The sequence below is a fragment of the Oncorhynchus nerka genome, unplaced genomic scaffold, assembly GCF_034236695.1.
Source record: "Oncorhynchus nerka isolate Pitt River unplaced genomic scaffold, Oner_Uvic_2.0 unplaced_scaffold_1599, whole genome shotgun sequence".
NCBI lineage: Eukaryota > Metazoa > Chordata > Actinopteri > Salmoniformes > Salmonidae > Oncorhynchus > Oncorhynchus nerka.
In genome coordinates, this window is record NW_027039719.1 from 50,001 (window position 1) to 65,906 (window position 15,906).

At 45.3% G+C, this 15,906-nt stretch overlaps 1 pseudogene; it reads left to right on the forward strand.

The window, feature by feature from the left end:
* Positions 1–15,906, forward strand: part of LOC135568443 (protein MTSS 1-like) — a 67,772-nt pseudogene that overhangs the window by 32,696 nt on the left and 19,170 nt on the right.

Sequence of the window (15,906 nt, forward strand, 5' to 3'; positions counted from 1 at the left end):
AAACGTTCCTCATTAACACCCAGAGGAAATGTTCCTCATTAACACCCAGAGGAAATGTTCCTCATTAACACCCAGAGGAAATGTTCCTCATTAACACCCAGAGGAAATGTTCCTCATTGACACCCAGAGGAAACGTTCCTCATTGACACCCAGAGGAAATGTTCCTCATTAACACCCAGAGGAAATGTTCTGTTCCTCATTAACACCCAGAGGAAATGTTCTGTTCCTCATTAACACCCAGAGGAAATGTTCCTCATTGACACCCAGAGGAAATGTTCCTCATTAACACCCAGAGGAAATGTTCTGTTCCTCATTAACACCCAGAGGGAATGTTCCTCATTAACACCCAGAGGAAATGTTCCTCATTAACACCCAGAGGAAATGTTCCTCATTAACACCCAGAGGAAATGTTCTGTTCCTCATTAACACCCAGAGGAAATGTTCCTCATTAACACCCAGAGGAAATGTTCCTCATTAACACCCAGAGGAAATGTTCCTCATTAACTCCCAGAGGAAATGTTCCTCATTAACACCCAGGGGAAATGTTCCTCATTGACACCCAGAGGAAATGTTCCTCATTGACACCCAGAGGAAATGTTCCTCATTGACACCCAGAGGAAATGTTCTGTTCCTCATTAATACCCAGAGGAAACGTTCTGTTCCTCATTAACACCCAGAGGAAACGTTCTGTTCCTCATTAACACCCAGAGAAATGTTCCTCATTGAAATGTTCCTCATTATTGACACCCAGAGGAAATGTTCCTCATTAACACCCAGAGGAAATGTTCCTCATTAACACCCAGAGGAAATGTTCCTCATTAACACCCAGGGGAAATGTTCCTCATTAAAACCCAGAGGAAACGTTCCTCATTAACACCCAGAGGAAATGTTCTGTTCCTCATTAACACCCAGAGGAAATGTTCCTCATTAACACCCAGAGGAAACGTTCCTCATTAACACCCAGAGGAAATGTTCTGTTCCTCATTAACACCCAGAGGAAATGTTCCTCATTAACACCCAGAGGAAATGTTCCTCATTAACACCCAGAGGAAATGTTCCTCATTAACTCCCAGAGGAAATGTTCCTCATTAACACCCAGAGGAAATGTTCCTCATTGACACCCAGAGGAAATGTTCCTCATTGACACCCAGAGGAAATGTTCTGTTCCTCATTAATACCCAGAGGAAACGTTCTGTTCCTCATTAACACCCAGAGGAAACGTTCTGTTCCTCATTAACACCCAGAGGAAATGTTCCTCATTGACACCCAGAGGAAATGTTCCTCATTATTAACACCCAGAGGAAATGTTCCTCATTAACACCCAGAGGAAATGTTCTGTTCCTCATTAACACCCAGAGGAAATGTTCCTCATTAACACCCAGAGGAAATGTTCCTCATTAACACCCAGAGGAAATGTTCCTCATTGACACCCAGAGGAAATGTTCCTCATTGACACCCAGAGGAAATGTTCTGTTCCTCATTAATACCCAGAGGAAACGTTCTGTTCCTCATTAACACCCAGAGGAAACGTTCTGTTCCTCATTAACACCCAGAGGAAATGTTCCTCATTGACACCCAGAGGAAATGTTCCTCATTATTAACACCCAGAGGAAATGTTCCTCATTAACACCCAGAGGAAATGTTCTGTGTTCTCATTAACACCCAGAGGAAATGTTCCTCATTAACACCCAGAGGAAATGTTCTGTTCCTCATTAACACCCAGAGGAAACGTTCCTCATTAACACCCAGAGGAAATGTTCCTCATTAACACCCAGAGGAAATGTTCCTCATTAACTCCCAGAGGAAATGTTCTCTCATTAACACCCAGAGGAAATGTTCCTCATTGACACCCAGAGGAAATGTTCTCTCATTGACACCCAGAGGAAATGTTCCTCATTGACACCCAGAGGAAATGTTCCTCATTGACACCCAGAGGAAATGTTCTGTTCCTCATTAATACCCAGAGGAAACGTTCTGTTCCTCATTAACACCCAGAGGAAATGTTCTGTTCCTCATTAACACCCAGAGGAAATGTTCCTCATTGACACCCAGAGGAAATGTTCTCATTGACACCCAGAGGAAATGTTCCTATTAACACCCAGAGGAAATGTTCCTCATTAACACCCAGAGGAAATGTTCCTCATTAACACCCAGAGGAAATGTTCCTCATTAAAACCCAGAGGAAATGTTCCTCATTAACACCCAGAGGAAATGTTCTGTTCCTCATTAACACCCAGAGGAAATGTTCCTCATTAACACCCAGAGGAAATGTTCCTCATTAACACCCAGAGGAAATGTTCTGTTCCTCATTAACACCCAGAGGAAATGTTCCTCATTAACACCCAGAGGAAATGTTCCTCATTAACACCCAGAGGAAATGTTCCTCATTGACACCCAGAGGAAATGTTCCTCATTAACACCCAGAGGAAATGTTCTGTTCCTCATTAACACCCAGAGGAAATGTTTCATTGACACCCAGAGGAAATGTTCCTCATTAACACCCAGAGGAAATGTTCTGTTCCTCATTAACACCCAGAGGAAATGTTCCTCATTAACACCCAGAGGAAATGTTCCTCATTAACACCCAGAGGAAATGTTCCTCATTAACACCCAGAGGAAATGTTCCTCATTAACACCCAGAGGAAATGTTCTGTTCCTCATTAACACCCAGAGGAAATGTTCCTCATTAACACCCAGGGGAAATGTTCCTCATTAAAACCCAGAGGAAACGTTCCTCATTAACACCCAGAGGAAATGTTCTGTTCCTCATTAACACCCAGAGGAAATGTTCCTCATTAACACCCAGAGGAAACGTTCTGTTCATTAACACCCAGAGGAAATGTTCTGTTCCTCATTAACACCCAGAGGAAATGTTCCTCATTAACACCCAGAGGAAATGTTCCTCATTAACACCCAGAGGAAATGTTCCTCATTAACACCCAGAGGAAATGTTCCTCATTAACACCCAGAGGAAATGTTCCTCATTGACACCCAGAGGAAATGTTCCTCATTAACACCCAGAGGAAATGTTCCTCATTGTTCCTCATTAACACCCAGAGGAAACGTTCTGTTCCTCATTAACACCCAGAGGAAATGTTCCTCATTAACACCCAGAGGAAATGTTCCTCATTGACACCCAGAGGAAATGTTCCTCATTATTAACACCCAGAGGAAATGTTCCTCATTAACACCCAGAGGAAATGTTCTGTTCCTCATTAACACCCAGAGGAAATGTTCCTCATTAACACCCAGAGGAAATGTTCCTCATTAACACCCAGAGGAAATGTTCCTCATTGACACCCAGAGGAAATGTTCCTCATTGACACCCAGAGGAAATGTTCTGTTCCTCATTAATACCCAGAGGAAACGTTCTGTTCCTCATTAACACCCAGAGGAAACGTTCTGTTCCTCATTAACACCCAGAGGAAATGTTCCTCATTGACACCCAGAGGAAATGTTCCTCATTATTAACACCCAGAGGAAATGTTCCTCATTAACACCCAGAGGAAATGTTCTGTTCCTCATTAACACCCAGAGGAAATGTTCCTCATTAACACCCAGAGGAAATGTTCTGTTCCTCATTAACACCCAGAGGAAACGTTCCTCATTAACACCCAGAGGAAATGTTCCTCATTAACACCCAGAGGAAATGTTCCTCATTAACTCCCAGAGGAAATGTTCCTCATTAACACCCAGAGGAAATGTTCCTCATTGACACCCAGAGGAAATGTTCCTCATTGACACCCAGAGGAAATGTTCCTCATTGACACCCAGAGGAAATGTTCCTCATTGACACCCAGAGGAAATGTTCTGTTCCTCATTAATACCCAGAGGAAACGTTCTGTTCCTCATTAACATCCAGAGGAAACGTTCTGTTCCTCATTAACACCCAGAGGAAATGTTCCTCATTGACACCCAGAGGAAATGTTCCTCATTATTAACACCCAGAGGAAATGTTCCTCATTAACACCCAGAGGAAATGTTCCTCATTAACACCCAGGGGAAATGTTCCTCATTAAAACCCAGAGGAAACGTTCCTCATTAACACCCAGAGGAAATGTTCTGTTCCTCATTAACACCCAGAGGAAATGTTCCTCATTAACACCCAGAGGAAACGTTCCTCATTAACACCCAGAGGAAATGTTCTGTTCCTCATTAACACCCAGAGGAAATGTTCCTCATTAACACCCAGAGGAAATGTTCCTCATTAACACCCAGAGGAAATGTTCCTCATTGACACCCAGAGGAAATGTTCCTCATTGACACCCAGAGGAAATGTTCTGTTCCTCATTAATACCCAGAGGAAACGTTCCTCATTAACACCCAGAGGAAATGTTCTGTTCCTCATTAACACCCAGAGGAAATGTTCCTCATTAACACCCAGAGGAAATGTTCCTCATTAACACCCAGAGGAAATGTTCCTCATTGACACCCAGAGGAAATGTTCCTCATTAACACCCAGAGGAAATGTTCCTCATTAACTCCCAGAGGAAATGTTCCTCATTAACACCCAGAGGAAATGTTCCTCATTGACACCCAGAGGAAATGTTCCTCATTGACACCCAGAGGAAATGTTCTGTTCCTCATTAATACCCAGAGGAAACGTTCTGTTCCTCATTAACACCCAGAGGAAACGTTCTGTTCCTCATTAACACCCAGAGGAAATGTTCCTCATTGACACCCAGAGGAAATGTTCCTCATTATTAACACCCAGAGGAAATGTTCCTCATTAACACCCAGAGGAAATGTTCTGTTCCTCATTAACACCCAGAGGAAATGTTCCTCATTAACACCCAGAGGAAATGTTCTGTTCCTCATTAACACCCAGAGGAAACGTTCCTCATTAACACCCAGAGGAAATGTTCCTCATTAACACCCAGAGGAAATGTTCCTCATTAACACCCAGAGGAAATGTTCCTCATTAACTCCCAGAGGAAATGTTCCTCATTAACACCCAGAGGAAATGTTCCTCATTGACACCCAGAGGAAATGTTCCTCATTATTAACACCCAGAGGAAATGTTCCTCATTAACACCCAGAGGAAATGTTCTGTTCCTCATTAACACCCAGAGGAAATGTTCCTCATTAACACCCAGAGGAAATGTTCCTCATTAACACCCAGAGGAAATGTTCCTCATTGACACCCAGAGGAAATGTTCCTCATTGACACCCAGAGGAAATGTTCTGTTCCTCATTAATACCCAGAGGAAACGTTCTGTTCCTCATTAACACCCAGAGGAAACGTTCTGTTCCTCATTAACACCCAGAGGAAATGTTCCTCATTGACACCCAGAGGAAATGTTCCTCATTATTAACACCCAGAGGAAATGTTCCTCATTAACACCCAGAGGAAATGTTCTGTTCCTCATTAACACCCAGAGGAAATGTTCCTCATTAACACCCAGAGGAAATGTTCTGTTCCTCATTAACACCCAGAGGAAACGTTCCTCATTAACACCCAGAGGAAATGTTCCTCATTAACACCCAGAGGAAATGTTCCTCATTAACTCCCAGAGGAAATGTTCCTCATTAACACCCAGAGGAAATGTTCCTCATTGACACCCAGAGGAAATGTTCCTCATTGACACCCAGAGGAAATGTTCCTCATTGACACCCAGAGGAAATGTTCCTCATTGACACCCAGAGGAAATGTTCTGTTCCTCATTAATACCCAGAGGAAACGTTCTGTTCCTCATTAACATCCAGAGGAAACGTTCTGTTCCTCATTAACACCCAGAGGAAATGTTCCTCATTGACACCCAGAGGAAATGTTCCTCATTATTAACACCCAGAGGAAAATGTTCCTCATTAACACCCAGAGGAAATGTTCCTCATTAACACCCAGGGGAAATGTTCCTCATTAAAACCCAGAGGAAACGTTCCTCATTAACACCCAGAGGAAATGTTCTGTTCCTCATTAACACCCAGAGGAAATGTTCCTCATTAACACCCAGAGGAAACGTTCCTCATTAACACCCAGAGGAAATGTTCTGTTCCTCATTAACACCCAGAGGAAATGTTCCTCATTAACACCCAGAGGAAATGTTCTCATTAACACCCAGAGGAAATGTTCCTCATTGACACCCAGAGGAAATGTTCCTCATTGACACCCAGAGGAAATGTTCTGTTCCTCATTAATACCCAGAGGAAACGTTCCTCATTAACACCCAGAGGAAATGTTCTGTTCCTCATTAACACCCAGAGGAAATGTTCCTCATTAACACCCAGAGGAAATGTTCCTCATTAACACCCAGAGGAAATGTTCCTCATTGACACCCAGAGGAAATGTTCCTCATTAACACCCAGAGGAAACGTTCCTCATTAACTCCCAGAGGAAATGTTCCTCATTAACACCCAGAGGAAATGTTCCTCATTGACACCCAGAGGAAATGTTCCTCATTGACACCCAGAGGAAATGTTCTGTTCCTCATTAATACCCAGAGGAAACGTTCTGTTCCTCATTAACACCCAGAGGAAACGTTCTGTTCCTCATTAACACCCAGAGGAAATGTTCCTCATTGACACCCAGAGGAAATGTTCCTCATTATTAACACCCAGAGGAAATGTTCCTCATTAACACCCAGAGGAAATGTTCTGTTCCTCATTAACACCCAGAGGAAATGTTCCTCATTAACACCCAGAGGAAATGTTCTGTTCCTCATTAACACCCAGAGGAAACGTTCCTCATTAACACCCAGAGGAAATGTTCTGTTCCTCATTAACACCCAGAGGAAATGTTCCTCATTAACACCCAGAGGAAACGTTCCTCATTAACACCCAGAGGAAATGTTCATTTCCTCATTAACACCCAGAGGAAATGTTCCTCATTAACACCCAGAGGAAATGTTCCTCATTAACACCCAGAGGAAATGTTCCTCATTAACTCCCAGAGGAAATGTTCCTCATTAACACCCAGAGGAAATGTTCCTCATTGACACCCAGAGGAAATGTTCCTCATTGACACCCAGAGGAAATGTTCTGTTCCTCATTAATACCCAGAGGAAACGTTCTGTTCCTCATTAACACCCAGAGGAAACGTTCTGTTCCTCATTAACACCCAGAGGAAATGTTCCTCATTGACACCCAGAGGAAATGTTCCTCATTATTAACACCAGAGGAAATGTTCCTCATTAACACCCAGAGGAAATGTTCTGTTCCTCATTAACACCCAGAGGAAATGTTCCTCATTAACACCCAGAGGAAATGTTCCTCATTAACACCCAGAGGAAACGTTCCTTATTAACACCCAGAGGAAATGTTCTGTTCCTCATTAATACCCAGAGGAAACGTTCTGTTCCTCATTAACACCCAGAGGAAACGTTCTGTTCCTCATTAACACCCAGAGGAAATGTTCCTCATTGACACCCAGAGGAAATGTTCCTCATTATTAACACCCAGAGGAAATGTTCCTCATTAACACCCAGAGGAAATGTTCTGTTCCTCATTAACACCCAGAGGAAATGTTCCTCATTAACACCCAGAGGAAATGTTCCTCATTAACACCCAGAGGAAACGTTCCTCATTAACACCCAGAGGAAATGTTCTGTTCCTCATTAACACCCAGAGGAAATGTTCCTCATTAACACCCAGAGGAAATGTTCCTCATTAACACCCAGATGAGATGTTCCATAAGAAGCACATTGCTGACATTTCAGTTTAAGATGTTGTTGTTGTTGTGATCAGTATGAGGAGAACTGATGACATCACCTGGATATATGCAGGATCAATAAACACATTGTGATCCTTCCAGGATGAGGAGATCTCCATGCTAGGAGAGGTCACCCACCTCCAGACCATATCTGACGACCTCAAGATGCTGACCATGGACCCTCACAAGCTGCCCCCCGCCAGCGAACAGGTACCGTGACCCTGACCGTATCCCTGACCCTAACCCTAACCCTGACCCTGACCCTAACCCTGATCCTAACCTTGACCCTGACCCTGATCCTAACCCTGACCCTGACCCTAACCCTGACCCTAACCCTGACCCTAACCCTAACCCTGACTCTAACCCTGACCCTAACTCCTCAGGGTTCCATTTCATATCTGTCCAATGTGTTTTCTCCTCAGACACTGATCTGTCATTGTTGTTCTGTCCTGTCAGGTGATTCTGGATCTGAAAGGCTCTGACTATAACTGGTCCTATCAGACTCCTCCCTCCTCCCCCAGCACCACTAGGTCCAGGAAGTCCAGTATGTGCAGGTAGGTGTCCTAGGACCAGAACCGCAGCTTGTCTACGCTGGGAGGGGCCTGTTCAGAACCTTCAGATGGAAATGGGTCATCTCTAGTAGTCCCAGTATGTAGTGGTGTCTTGGACCAGAACCAGACCACATCCAGAATGTTTCACCTTGAACTGAAAAACAACCCTAGACCCATATTCACACAGAGATCTGATCTAGGATCAGTTTTGCCTAAATTGTACATATTGAAACAATTATATAAACAGTGGGGAACTGATCCTACTCTTTGACGCCCTGATGAAGACAGACCCCGCCCCCCGGTGGTGGGTAGAGGAACTGCAGCCGTTTGTGATGTCATATCACTGCCCAATCTCCTCACCTACTTGTTTCCTGGGGGAAATTGAAGATAGTTCATTCATTTCACCCAGACTTGTAAATATATCATTGCGTGTGTTATGAATGTAGACAATTCAATATTAAATATCATTGTAATTTCAGCCTCCCAGCTGTTTCTATTTTTTATTTTACCTTTATTTAACCAGGCAAGTCAGTTTAGAACAAATTCTTATTTTCAATGACGGCCTAGGAACAGTGGGTTAACTGCCTGTTCAGTGGCAGAACGACAGATTTGTACCTTGTCAGTTCGGGGATTTGAACTTGCAACCTTCCGGTTACTAGTCCAACGCTCTAACCACTAGGCTACCCTGCCGCCCCTCCACTCTAACCACTAGTCTACCCTGCCGCCCCTCCACTCTAACCACTAGTCTACCCTGCCGCGCCTCCACTCTAACCACTAGTCTACCCTGCCGCCCCACCTATAGAATATGACTCATAATAAACCCCCCCTCCACCTCGTGTCCTTCCATACATGGTTGTTGTTGTCGTCACACTGGTTGGGTTTGTAAACACTTTGTGTTGTGATGCCTTGTTTTCATCTTGTGATGCCAATTTGTAAGTCGCTCTGGATAAGAGCGTCTGCTAAATGACTTAAATGTAATGTAATGATGCATTTGACTTTGTTTACATCATTTTCATTCCAGTTGTTGGATCCACAGATCCTAGTTAAAATGTCACTGTTGATGGTCGGTCAATGGACCCAATGATACAGGCACATGTCTGTATGGCGACCACAGTCCAACTTACTTGTAGATGCACTGAGCATGATAGACGTTGATATATATATATATATATATATGTATATATTGTGGTAACGTTTATTATGATTTCATGCCTGGTTGTTTTAATATTTTAATTTGACTGGTTTGTTCACAGTCACTGCCTGCTGCATTGGTTTGGAGTGTTAACCCATTCACTGTCTGTCTGTCTCCCTCTGTCTGTCTGTCTGTCTCCCTCTGTCTGTCTGTCTCTCACCCTCCTGTCTGTCTGTCTGTCTGTCTGTCTGTCTGTCTGTCTGTCTGTCTGTCTGTCTGTCTGTCTGTCTGTCTGTCTGTCTCCCTCCTGCCTGTTCGTCTGTCTGTCTGTCTGTCTGTCTGTCTGTCTGTCTGTCTGTCTGTCTGTCTGTCTGTCTGTCTGTCTCTCACCCTCCTGCCTGTTCCCCTGTCTGTCTCTCCACCTGTCTGTCTGTCTGTCTGTCTGTTTGTCTCTGTCTGTCTGTCCGTCTCTCTACCTGTCTGTCTGTCTGTCTCTCTACCTGTCTGTCTGTCTGTCTCTCTACCTGTCTGTCTGTCTGTCTCTCTACCTGTCTGTCTGTCTGTCTCTCCACCTGTCTGTCTGTCTGTCTGTCTCTCCACCTGTCTGTCTGTCTGTCTCTCCACCTGTCTGTCTGTCTCTCCATCTGTCTGTCTGTCTCTCCACCTGTCTGTCTGTCTGTCTGTCTGTCTGTCTGTCTGTCTGTCTGTCTGTCTGTCTGTCTGTCTGTCTGTCTGTCTGTCTCTCCACCTGTCTGTCTGTCTCTCCACCTGTCTGTCTGTCTCTCCACCTGTCTGTCTGTCTGTCTGTCTGTCTGTATGTATGTATGTCTGTCTGTCTCTCCCCCTGTCTGTCTGTCTCTCCACCCGTCTCACCCTAACAGCAGTCTGAACAGCGTAAACAGTAGTGACTCTCGCTCCAGCGGCACATCCCACTCTCACTCCCCTTCCTCCTCCTCCTGCTCCTCCCACTACGGCTACCGTAGCTCCACCCTGCCCCAGCAGGCCGCGGCACGACTGTCCTCCATGTCCTCCCACGACTCAGGATTCATCTCCCAGCCAGACACCTACACCTCCAAGTCACCATCACCCATGCCCCAGGAAACACTACCGCAGGTAAGACTACACTACACTACAGTACACTACACTACACTACACTACACTACACTACAGTACACTACACTACAGTACACTACACTACTCTACACTACACTACAGTACACTACACTACAGTACACTACACTACAGTACAGTACACTACAGTACACTACACTACAGTACACTACACTACACTACAGTACACTACACTACAGTACACTACACTACAGTACAGTACAGTACAGTACACTACACTACAGTACACTACAGTACACTACACTACAGTACACTACACTACACTACAGTACACTACAGTACAGTACACTACACTACTCTACACTACACTACAGTACACTACTCTACAGTACACTACACTACAGTACACTACACTACAGTACAGTACACTACAGTGCACTACAGTACACTACACTACAGTACACTACAGTACACTACACTACACTACACTACAGTACACTACACTACAGTACACTACAGTACACTACACTACAGTACACTACACTACAGTACAGTACACTACACTACAGTAGACTACACTACAGTACACTACACTACAGTACAGTACACTACACTACAGTACACTACACTACAGTACACTACACTACACTACAGTACAATACATTACACCACACTACACTACACTACAGTACACTACACTACACCACACTACACTACACTACACTACACTACACACTACTACACTACACTACACTACACTACACTACACTACTCTACACTACACTACACTACACTACTCTACACTACACTACACTACACTACACTACACTACTCTACACTACACTACACTACACTACTCTACACTACACTACACTACACTACACTACACTACCAAGACCCTACTATCTGTACACTGGACTCTTTACCCTGAGATTAAACCTTCACATCTTCTGGAAGTGTATGGACAGTTTAGTTTTACCGGCAGTGTCCTGTCCCAGGCTGACTGTACTGGGCTGGCGTCAACAATAAATATATTATGATCGATTGGTCCTCAAGTGACCTTTGACTTCCTTATACATCATATATGAGAGACACTAGCCATCCCAGGTTGCTAGGATACCCTGCTCCTGAGGAGAGGGGCTTGGGGGAGGTCAGTAACTGGGCTGGCTGTTCTACAGACCAGTCCTGTCAGTACCTCAGCTGAACTACCAGAGTCCCTGTTGGGAGGTCAGTAACTGGGCTGGCTGTTCTACAGACCAGTCCTGTCAGTACCTCAGCTGAACTACCAGAGTCCTGTTGGGAGGTCAGTAACTGGGCTGGCTGTTCTACAGACCAGTCCTGTCAGTACCTCAGCTGAACTACCAGAGTCCTGTTGGGAGGTCAGTAACTGGGCTGGCTGTTCTACAGACCAGTCCTGTCAGTACCTCAGCTGAGCTACCAGAATCCTGTTGGGAGGTCAGTAACTGGGCTGGCTGTTCTACAGACCAGTCCTGTCAGTATCTCAGCTGAACTACCAGAGTCCCTGTTGGGAGGTCAGTAACTGGGCTGGCTGTTCTACAGACCAGTCCTGTCAGTACCTCAGCTGAACTACCAGAGTCCCTGTTGGGAGGTCAGTAACTGGGCTGGCTGTTCTAGAGACCAGTCCTGTCAGTACCTCAGCTGAACTACCAGAATCCTGTTGGGAGGTCAGTAACTGGGCTGGCTGTTCTACAGACCAGTCCTGTCAGTACCTCAGCTGAGCTACCAGAATCCTGTTGGGAGGTCAGTAACTGGGCTGGCTGTTCTACAGACCAGTCCTGTCAGTATCTCAGCTGAACTACCAGAGTCCCTGTTGGGAGGTCAGTAACTGGGCTGGCTGTTCTACAGACCAGTCCTGTCAGTACCTCAGCTGAACTACCAGAGTCCCTGTTGGGAGGTCAGTAACTGGGCTGGCTGTTCTACAGACCAGTCCTGTCAGTACCTCAGCTGAACTACCAGAGTCCCTGTTGGGAGGTCAGTAACTGGGCTGGCTGTTCTAGAGACCAGTCCTGTCAGTACCTCAGCTGAGCTACCAGAGTCCCTGTTGGGAGGTCAGTAACTGGGCTGGCTGTTCTACAGACCAGTCCTGTCAGTACCTCAGCTGAACTACCAGAGTCCCTGTTGGGAGGTCAGTAACTGGGCTGGCTGTTCTAGAGACCTGTCCTGTCAGTACCTCAGCTGAGAGAGTTCCTCTCTGAGTTCCTCTTTGGTAACAGTACATAAGCCTTGATCAAACTCTTCTCTTACTAGTTGAAAACTCATCTGTGTGGGTGTGGGTATGCTTTCTAGATGACTGAGGATATTATACTGCTATTATAGTTGTTATAAAACCTGATATTATGGTCAGGGGAGAGGTTGGTCCAGAAGACTACAGGTTCAGACAAGGTTGACCACATGAGCAGGCCTTGGTGTTCACCCCTGGAGTCTATTGGTCATGATGGGGAGCCCTAACCCTGATCACAAACCATCCTGGCTCAGTCCAAGGGGCGGCAGGTAGCCTAGTGGTTAGAGTGTCAGTCTATACTGTCAGTCTATAGTAGTAACCGAAAGGTTGCTAGATCGAATCCCTGAGCTGACAAGGTAAAAATCTGTCGTTCTGACCCTGAACAAGGCAGTTAAACCCCACTGTTCCCCGGTAGGCCGTCATTGTAATTAAGAATTTGTTCTTAACTGACTTAGTTAAATAAAGGTTAAATAAAAAGTGGCTTTCAGAGAGTCTAATTAACCCTCAGTCCCTCAATTTAGCTCCTCGCTCACTCTGTTTTGGGACTACCTTGAATAGAGGTAGTTATAGTTATAGTTGAGGTTCGTTACAACTCGTTACAAGGCCAACTTCCAGTCCAGAGTAGAGTCCCCACTTCCTCTGTTAGGTCACTGTCAGTCTAGAGTAGAGTTCCTTCCTCTGTTAGGTCACTGTCAGTCTATAGGAGAGTCCCCACTTCCTCTGTTAGGTCACTGTCAGTCTATAGTAGAGTCCCCACTTCCTCTGTTAGGTCACTGTCAGTCTAGAGTAGAGTTCCTTCCTCTGTTAGGTCACTGTCAGTCTAGAGTAGAGTTCCTTCCTCTGTTAGGTCACTGTCAGTCTAGAGTAGAGTTCCTTCCTCTGTTAGGTCACTGTCAGTCTATAGTAGATGTCCTCCTTCCTCTGTTAGGTCACTGTCAGTCTAGAGTAGAGTTCCTTACTCTGTTAGGTCACTGTCAGTCTAGAGTAGAGTTCCTTCCTCTGTTAGGTCACTGTCAGTCTAGAGTAGAGTTCCTTCCTCTGTTAGGTCACTGTCAGTCTAGAGTAGATGTCCTCCTTCCTCTGTTAGGTCACTGTCAGTCTATAGTAGAGTCCCCACTTCCTCTGTTAGGTCACTGTCAGTCTAGAGTAGAGTCCCCACTTCCTCTGTTAGGTCACTGTCAGTCTATAGTAGATGTCCTCCTTCCTCTGTTAGGTCACTGTCAGTCTAGAGTAGAGTCCCCACTTCCTCTGTTAGGTCACTGTCAGTCTAGAGTAGAGTTCCTTCCTCTGTTAGGTCACTGTCAGTCTAGAGTAGAGTCCCCACTTCCTCTGTTAGGTCACTGTCAGTCTATAGTAGATGTCCTCCTTCCTCTGTTAGGTCACTGTCAGTCTAGAGTAGAGTTCCTTCCTCTGTTAGGTCACTGTCAGTCTAGAGTAGAGTCCCCACTTCCTCTGTTAGGTCACTGTCAGTCTAGAGTAGAGTTCCTTCCTCTGTTAGGTCACTGTCAGTCTAGAGTAGAGTTCCTTCCTCTGTTAGGTCACTGTCAGTCTAGAGTAGATGTCCTCCTTCCTCTGTTAGGTCACTGTCCTTCTATAGTAGAGTCCCCACTTCCTCTGTTAGGTCACTGTCAGTCTAGAGTAGAGTTCCTTCCTCTTCTGTTAGGTCACTGTCAGTCTAGAGTAGTGTCCCCACTTCCTCTGTTAGGTCACTGTCAGTCTAGAGTAGAGTTCCTTCCTCTGTTAGGTCACTGTCAGTCTAGAGTAGAGTCCCCACTTCCTCTGTTAGGTCACTGTCAGTCTAGAGTAGAGTTCCTCCTTCCTCTGTTAGGTCACTGTCCGTCTATAGTAGAGTCCCCACTTCCTCTGTTAGGTCACTGTCAGTCTAGAGTAGAGTTCCTTCCTCTTCTGTTAGGTCACTGTCAGTCTAGAGTAGAGTTCCTTCCTCTGTTAGGTCACTGTCAGGCTAGAGTAGAGTTCCTCCTTCCTCTGTTAGGTCACTGTCAGTCTAGAGTAGAGTTCCTCCTTCCTCTGTTAGGTCACTGTCAGTCTATAGTAGAGTTCCTCCTTCCTCTGTTAGGTCACTGTCAGTCTAGAGTAGAGTTCCTTCCTCTGTTAGGTCACTGTCAGTCTAGAGTAGAGTTCCTTCCTCTGTTAGGTCACTGTCAGTCTGTTCCTTCCTCTGTTAGGTCACTGTCAGTCTAGAGTAGAGTTCCTTCCTCTGTTAGGTCACTGTCAGTCTAGAGTAGAGTTCCTTCCTCTGTTAGGTCACTGTCAGTCTAGAGTAGAGTTCCTTCCTCTGTTAGGTCACTGTCAGTCTAGAGTAGAGTTCCTTCCTCTGTTAGGTCACTGTCAGTCTAGAGTAGAGTTCCTTCCTCTGTTAGGGTCACTGTCAGTCAGAGTAGAGTTCCTTCCTCTGTTAGGTCACTGTCAGTCTATAGTAGATGTCCTCCTTCCTCTGTTAGGTCACTGTCAGTCTAGAGTAGAGTTCCTTCCTCTGTTAGGTCACTGTCAGTCTAGAGTAGAGTTCCTTCCTCTGTTAGGTCACTGTCAGTCTAGAGTAGAGTTCCTTCCTCTGTTAGGTCACTGTCAGTCTAGAGTAGAGTTCCTTCCTCTGTTAGGTCACTGTCAGTCTAGAGTAGAGTTCCTTCCTCTGTTAGGTCACTGTCAGTCTAGAGTAGAGTCCCCACTTCCTCTGTTAGGTCACTGTCAGTCTAGAGTAGAGTTCCTTCCTCTGTTAGGTCACTGTCAGTCTAGAGTAGAGTTCCTTCCTCTGTTAGGTCACTGTCAGTCTAGAGTAGAGTTCCTTCCTCTGTTAGGTCACTGTCAGTCTAGAGTAGAGTTCCTTCCTCTGTTAGGTCACTGTCAGTCTATAGTAGATGTCCTCCTTCCTCTGTTAGGTCACTGTCAGTCTAGAGTAGAGTTCCTTCCTCTGTTAGGTCACTGTCAGTCTAGAGTAGAGTTCCTTCCTCTGTTAGGTCACTGTCAGTCTAGAGTAGAGTTCCTTCCTCTGTTAGGTCACTGTCAGTCTAGAGTAGAGTTCCTTCCTCTGTTAGGTCACTGTCAGTCTATAGTAGATGTCCTCCTTCCTCTGTTAGGTCACTGTCAGTCTAGAGTAGAGTTCCTTACTCTGTTAGGTCACTGTCAGTCTAGAGTAGAGTTCCTTCCTCTGTTAGGTCACTGTCAGTCTAGAGTAGAGTTCCTTCCTCTGTTAGGTCAGTCTAGAGTAGAGTCCCCACTTCCTCTGTTAGGTCACTGTCAGTCT